The sequence below is a fragment of the Physeter macrocephalus genome, chromosome 6 (genome assembly GCF_002837175.3).
Source record: "Physeter macrocephalus isolate SW-GA chromosome 6, ASM283717v5, whole genome shotgun sequence".
Taxonomy (NCBI): Eukaryota; Metazoa; Chordata; class Mammalia; order Artiodactyla; family Physeteridae; genus Physeter; species Physeter macrocephalus.
In genome coordinates this window covers 36,902,930-36,911,062 of record NC_041219.1, presented here as the reverse complement: position 1 = coordinate 36,911,062, position 8,133 = coordinate 36,902,930, and positions in this window count along the sequence as shown.

Genomic DNA, 8,133 nt, shown 5'->3' with positions numbered 1-8,133 from the left:
TCTAGGTTCAGACAATTAAGTCATGTAAGTTCAGTCTGTGCTTATAGTTTTGTATCCTTTGGTTGGATTGGGTTCTCACTGGACTCAGTCAGGGTCAAGTCAAAGGCATGGTGTTGGAAGGGTTTCTGACTCTGAGGCAGGGGAAGTTCAAGGGCCCTGGAGTCAGGTCATAGTAAACTGCACAGAGGCGGCCCATTACCTTTGTCCAGGCGCTTGTTGGAAGTGAGGGAGTTGGGGCCGGGGCAGGGCGGGGGTGTGGTCACTCATTTGATAATTTGTTCATTTAGTAAACTTTCTTTCAGCTTTGAGCCAGGCACTGTTCTAGGGTGGGTGATGAACAAGATGGACGTGGTCCGGCTCTCACAGAATCTACATTCCAGAGGAGGATGTGCTTTAATGAACAAGATGGATATCACTCTAAGGCTTGGACTTGGAGGATCAGGAAGGCTTCCTGGAGGGGGTGATATCTAAATTCTGGAGGATATGTAAGCAGCAGCCAGGCAAATGGCAATGGGTGAGAGGTCAGTGGCCCAAACTTCCCAGGTGGAATTAACTATTATGCAAACCAAGAACATGCTTAGGGACCAGCAAAGCGAGGATATCAGAAAATGAGGCGGAACATTTTTTTGGAAAGAATTTGACATTGAAAAACATATTAAAGTGCCCATTTTGGAGAAAGCAAAAACTCTGTGGGACTGCCATCCATTTATTTTTCAGTGAAGTCTCCTTTTTGTTTTGAATTAGATGTGGGAGACACGGCGTCATAATGTTTTTGGTGCTTAGGGCCACTGAAGGTTCTCAGGAGCTGTCCTGGACCAAGAGGCGGGAGGGAGGTCTGGGGCCTCCCATTTCTTCCCTTCCAGGTACCTCCCCTCAGCTGGTCCTTCCCCTCCAGGGCTCAGCCTGCCTCCTCACACCTCTCTTGTAGAACCATTCCCTAGCGTGCCTATTAAACTTCACTGCCTTCTTATTCCTTCCCCCCTGCACCTCTAATCCACAGCGACGTGGGTGTTAATGATCACATAGCATATAAATTACTCCCATAACTGAGTAAGCTAGATAACCTTTAAAGATGGCCTGATTCCACTGTAATAAAGAATATTAATAACAATCAATGACTAAGTACTCATAGTCATTCTTAATTTTGATTTCTTTTTCAGTTATCCCCCATCTCAATAATTAGAACAATAATGGCTAACAATTTTGGCCATTATTCGACAGCTCTCTTGTTGACAAGAGTGACCACCAGCTGAGTGACCTTGGAGGCACAGGCTACATAATCTCTGTGTGCCCCCATCTCCTTATCTGCAGAGTGATGCTTTTCCTCATCCATTTTGGAGATAACAGTCTAACTCTTAAGGTTGTTGCAAGGCATGAGTTAGTATAAATGTAGAGTCTGCCTACAACATAGTTTTTCCCCAATTTCTTCTACTACTAACAGAGCTCTTCTGAATTGCTTATTACCTAATTATTATATTATTACCTGCATCACAAATTATTTCCTTATGATACATTTATTGACTAGAAAGGTAAGAACATCTTAAAGGCTGCTAATGCACGCTGACTAATTGCTTTCTAGAAAGCTTCCCATCATTGGTGTATGGGAACACCCATCTCACCACATCTTCATATTCATCTTTGTTGTAAAATTCGTAGCTTATTTGATAGGTTTCTCCTTCCTTTGATTTAAAAAAAAATAAATTTATTTATTTATTTATTTTTGGCTGCGTTGGGTCTTTGTTGCTGCGCGCGGGCTTTTCTCTAGTTGCGGCGAGCGGGGGCTACTCTTCGTTGCGGTGCCCGGGCTTCTCATTGCGGTGGCTTCTCTTGTTGCGGAGCACGGGCTCTAGGCGCGCAGTCTTCAGCAGTTGTGGCACTCAGGCTCAGGAGTTGTAGCTCGCAGGCTCTAGAGCACAGGCTCAGTAGTTGTGGCGCACGGGCTTAGTTGCTCCGTGGCATGGGGGGTTCTTCCCGGACCAGGGCTCAAACCCGTGTCCCCTTCATTGGCAGGTGGATTCTTAACCACTGTGCCACCAGGGAAGTCCCTCCTTCCTTTGATTTGAGGGTAAAGTTTTTTTAATAAACCCCACGTTTATTAGCCATTTGTATTTTTTCTTTTATGAGTTTTCTATTTTATGTCCTTTGCTCATCTTTCTATTGGAGATGTGTTTTTCTCTTATCAATTTGTGTGTGCTTCATACATAAAGATATTAACAATGGGTAGGATCTTTTAAATAACAGTTTTATTGTGATATCATTTACCTACCATACTATTCAACCATTTAAAGTGTACAATTCGAGGGACTTCCCTTATGGTCCAGTGGTTAAGACTCTGCACTCCCAATGCAGGGGGCCTGGGGTTCGATCCTTGGTCGGGGAACTAAGATCCCACATGCTGCACGGTGCGGCCAAAAAAATAAATAAACAAAAAGACACCAATTTCTAAAAACATTAAAAAAAATAAAGTGTACAATTAAATGGTTTTTAGTATGTTGACAGATTTGTGCAACAAATCAATTTTAGAACATTTTCATCACCTCAAAAAGAAACCCCGTGCCCTGTAACTATCACCCCTTATTCTCCCATCCCCTCCTGGAGTCCTAAGCAATCAGTTGACCTTCTGTCTCTATGGATTTGCCTCTTCTGTACATTTACTATAAATGAATTCGCATACTCCATGGTCTTTTAGGGCTGCCTTCATTCACTTAAATAATGTTTTCAAGGTTCATCCATGTTGTAGCATGTATCAGGACTTCATTCCTTTTTAAGGCTGAATAATGTTTATCCATTCATCAATTGATGGGCACTTGAATTATTTCCACTTTTTGGCTCTATGAATAATACTGCTATGAAGCTTCATGTACAAGTTTTTGTGTAGATTTTTTTTTTTTTTTTCCTTTTCCTTAGGTATACACCTAGGAGTGGAATGGTTGGGTCAAAGGTTAACTCTGTGTTTAACTGTTTGAGGAACTGCCAAGCTGTTCTCCACAATGGCTGCACCATTTTACATTCCCACCAGCAGTGTAGGAAGGTTCTGATTTCCCCATCTGTTATTAGCTGTCTTTCTGATTATAGCCAAACTGATGGGTGTGAAGTAGTATCACATTGTGGTTTTCGTTTGCATTTCCCTCATGATTAATGATGTTGAGCATCTTTTCACGTGCTTATTGGCCACCTGTATGTCTTCTCAGAGAAACATCTATTCAGATCTTGTAAATGGGTAGGATTTTTATAAGAGAGATTAGTGCCAGAATGAATCTGCAGTGGGGCGAGACAAGAGGGAGTCCTAGACTTGGCTCTGCCACCTACTAGCTGCGTGATTTCTGGGTTTCTTGAACTCTGAACCTGTTTTCAATTCTTTTAAATGGGGATAATAATACCTACCTCACAAAGTCATTGTGTGGCTGAAATGAGAAAACATGTGTGAATCATTTATTGGAGTACACGATACACAGTAAACACACAGTAAGTAGGAGGTATTTTCATGATTTCTAAAAGGTAATAACATGAAATGAGCTGTGTGTCAGTAAGATTAATCTGGACCTGTCACAGTAAATAGATCAAAGAGAGACTGCAGACAGGGCCGCAAGTTCAGAGAAGACAACAGTTTATGCAAAATCAAATGAAATGAGAAAAAGATGTTTTTTGGCTTTCCTTCCTATTAAAGACAATTCCCCCTCCAGTCCTTGGCCTGGGCAGCCCTAGAAAGGAGAGGGATATTGTTGCTTTTTCAGGTTGATCAAAGAATGTTTTAATCATCTTCGTATATTAACTCATCTAATCCATGCGGAACTAGAGATGAATGTATTTTGATTAACACTTCATAATAACGAGGAATTTTTTTAAAAATTTAATTAATTTATTTATTTGGCTGCGTTGGGTCTTCGTTTCTGTGCGAGGGCTTTCTCTAGTTGCGGCGAGCGGGGGCCACTCTTCATCGCGGTGCGCGGGCCTCTCACTGTCGCGGCCTCTCCCGTTGCGGAGCACAGGCTCCGGACGCGCAGGCTCAGCGGCCATGGCTCACGGGCCCAGTTGCTCCGCAGCACGTGGGATCTTCCCAGACCAGGAGCTCGAACCCGTGTCCCTTGCATTGGTAGGCAGATTCTCAACCACTGTGCCACCAGGGAAGCCCAATAACTTGAGGAATTTTAAATATGTTTATTAACTCTGTTTCTCTGGAGAAAGATGACACATGATGCTTTGGTAATTTCAGGGTCATTTATATTATCAATTAAAATACAGATCTTCCTTGATTTATGATGGGATTACGTCCTGATAAACCCATTGGAAATTGAAAATACTGTAAGTTGAAACGCATTTAATATACCTCACCTACCGAACATCACAGCTTAGCCTAAGCTACTTTAAACATGCTCAGAACACTTATATTAGCATACAGTTGGGCAAAATCATCTAACACAAAGCCTATTTTATGATAAAGTGTTGACTATCTCATGTAATTTATTGAATACTATACTGAGAGTGAAAAATAGAGTGGTTGTGTGGGGACAGAAAGGTTGTAAGTGTACTGGTTTTTACCCTCATGATCGCGTGGCTGACTGGGAGCTGTGGCTCGCTGCCACTGCCCAGCATCCTGAGAGTATTATACCGAATATCATCAGCCTGGGAAATGATCAAAACTCAAAATTTGGGGAATTCTCGAGTGGTCCAGTGGTTAGGGCTCCACACTTCCATTGCACGGGGAATGGGTTCGATCCCTGGTCAGGGAACTAAGATCGGAAGAGCCACATGGCCAAAACAAAAAACAAAAAACAAACCCTCAAAATTTGAAGTACAATTTCTACTGACTGTATATTGCTTTTGCACCACTGCAAAGTTGAAAAATCATAAGTGGAAACTTTTAGGTCGGGAACCACCTGTATGTATAGTGTTATCCAATGCCTGCTCATGAATTCATTCCTTACGTATCTATGGAGCCCCTACTATGTGCAGACACTGTTCCAGGCCCTGACTATACAGCAGTGAACACAAGGTCTTTGCACTCAAGGAGTTTATATTGTAATAAGTTGAAATGTTAAAAATCCATTCATTCAACAAATATTTTTGAATGCCTACCATGTGCTTGGGATGCATGGGTGAACAAAACAAGCAAAACTCCTTGTCCTCATACAGCTTACATTCTAGCATGAAGAGACACAAAACATAAACAAAATAAATAAGGAAGCTCTACAGTATGTCAGAAGGTGATAAGTGTTACTAAAAATAATAATAATAATAAAGCAGTTAAGGGAAAGTGGGGGTAGGGAACTGGAATTGCAATTTTTAGATAAGTGATCAGGTTGGTGGCAGTAAGAAACGGGAAGGAGGTGAGAGAGTGAGCTCTGTGGATATCAGAAGGAACAATGTGCTACGCAGATGGAATAGCAAATGCAGAGGCCCTGAGGCAGGAGCATTCCTGCCAGAAATAAGGACAAAAGGAAGAGGAGTGAGCAAAGGAGAAAATAGGATATGAAGTTAGAGGGGGAGTGGAGAAGAAATAGATTGTAGATGCCATAGGGCCTTGTCTGATCTTCATGTCTGAAAGAAACAAAGAGTGCAGAATATATTTCTTGCTAAGCAAAGGACAGCTGTATTATAAGGCAGAGTATCTCTGAACAGAGAAGTCTTTGGTCTTATATAGTGTTTCAGGAAGTGCGGGGTTCAGAGACTGGCACTTTTAGAAGCTGGGCTGTTCAGAGACGAATTGACCTTTAGAGAAGGAAGCAGGATTACTGGAGTGTGGCTAACTTTGGTTAACTTTCTGAAGTCAGGGGCTGTCACTGATTGGGAGGTTGTCACAGATTGCTTAAAAAAGATTCTGGTGCTTGCTTGTTTTATGGCCCCCAAACAATTAATCTTTTCCTTTGTTCAACTTGGAATGAACAGACTTGTCATTCTCTGCTTGCAAAGCTACTGTAAAGTCTTTTGTCTTTTACTCCGAGGAGAATGGGGAGGTACTGCAGGATTTTTGAGCAGAGGGGTGACAGGATCTGACTTCCATTTTCGGGGGATGACTCTGGCTGCTGTGTAGGCCAGGGTGGAAGCAGGGGGACAAGTTAGGAGGTCACTGCAGTTGCCCTGGTGAGAGGAGATGCAATGAGAAGTGCTCCCATTTTGGATATATTGATAGACAACAAACAACCAAGATAATCCAATGAGGTTAAGTATATTGGAGTGAACATAATAATACTTATTATGATGATATGAGTGGATGACATTATAGGGTGGGGCTTTTAAAGAGGTCGGGGTCAGGGGTCAGGGAAAACCTCCAGTGGGTCTAGAAGCTGGTGAGGTGGGGCTGTGGTGACAGGCATAGCTGGGGTGGGAGAGGGAAGCTGAAGCCCGATCCTTCCAGGCCTTCAGGGCAGAGAATGGATGGAGAGGACAGGGGCAAGAGTAGACTAGGAAGTTGGAAATGGAGACAATACTATAACAGACACTGTCATCATGGGAATTTATGAGGTGAGGCCTCATTAAAGTAATAAAGTAAAATCCAACTGAGAAGACTTCATTGTGCTGGGGATTCTGTTTTGATGTTTGCTGAATTATGACTCATATACGGCGGTATAAATTAAGGGGCAGCTGTGGTGTACGGATTAGGGAGGGGAAAAAAGACAATCACCTATCCTTTGATCTTTAATACAAAGTCTAGATTAGTCTAGAGAATGTCTTTTCCAAGACATTAAATTGTGATCCACATCCCTCTCTTTCACCATGTCATCATGAAAAATGGTTAATGTTTATTGGGGGACTCCGGAACACAGGTATTAAAGGCACAGAGAACACAGGTTGTCATGGCAGGTTAGCTGGGACTCACCTGCAGTGGGGGTGTGCACTGGGTCTCCAGTCTCCTAGAGTTAGCTCCCAGGGCAAGGAGAGCGCTTTATCTACCTCTGGAGCCCTGAGGCTCCTAGCACACTGACTGGTAGACAGGAGGGGCTGAACAATCCTTTGTTGACTCGAAATTAAGCATGTAGATTAGATCAATGGCACTGAAATAAAACCATATTAATGCAGGGAAAGTAGTCGGTTATCTTTGCACCTTTTGATTCATCATCCAGTGTGGGGATCTGTCATACTTCTCCCAGTTCTACTACTTCCTTTTTTATATTTCCTGCCTTTGAGTACATCATTTCACTCCTAAAACTCCACTTTATGGGTAGTGGTAGAGAAAGGGAGGAGTTAAACACAGGCCAACATTACTTCTTTTCTGCAAATAACAGTTTTTAAAAGTTTGATGGAGATTGAAATTCATGTGATACAAAGGTAATAAGCCAACTTAAGCTAATGGGCCAACTTTTCTTAGGGCTTTCTCTGTGCATTTACTCTAAGTGAATTCCAAACAATCCTAAGAAGTAGCCAGTATTACTCCCATTGTAGAGGTGAGGAAACTGTCACGGAGAGGTCAAGAAACTTGGCCAGGGTCACATGCCAGTAAGAGGGGGAGCTGGCATTCAGGTCAGGTTGTCTGATCGCAGGGTGGTATCGCTACTCACTCCTCTTGGAATAATTTGGAGGCTTTCATTCGTCTTTGCTTCCTTATTTGCTCCAGAAATGTGAAAATATGCAGAGAAACAGTAGGAGCTTTATAAATAAAACATGTCTACATATTTTTTCGTGATTAAAGCTGGAAAGTTTAACGTGGCACCGGGCCACTTGTTCAGTGGAAGTAAAGGGAACGCGATTCCCGGCTCCGGTTGCAAAAATCCTGCCCCCTTTGCAGTGAGTGGTGTCTGGCCCACCACCCATCTCTGATGGTCACAGCCCAGGGAAGTCCGACCCAGACTGGACTCCAGGAAAGACAGCGAGGGAGCTTGGCTCCACCGAGGCAAGAATGGGCCATGGATTCTTGCAGCCCAAATGTCATCTGGTTGGGAAAAGACACATGTCATGTTGCAAATACTATGCGGGTGAGGGACAGCATATGCAACATTTTAAGCTGGCGTGAAGGCTGGCTGGACTGACCAGCTTGTTAAACCTGAAGAAGAGTATTGCAACTTTAGATGGAATCTGAAAAACGAATACCGGAGCTCAGCGGCCGAGTGAGAAGGAGCGTTGTGCATGTGGCCACATTAGCAGGGACTCAAGGCCAACACGAGGTACTGAAAGCGTTCCAGGAGACAATCGCCGTTC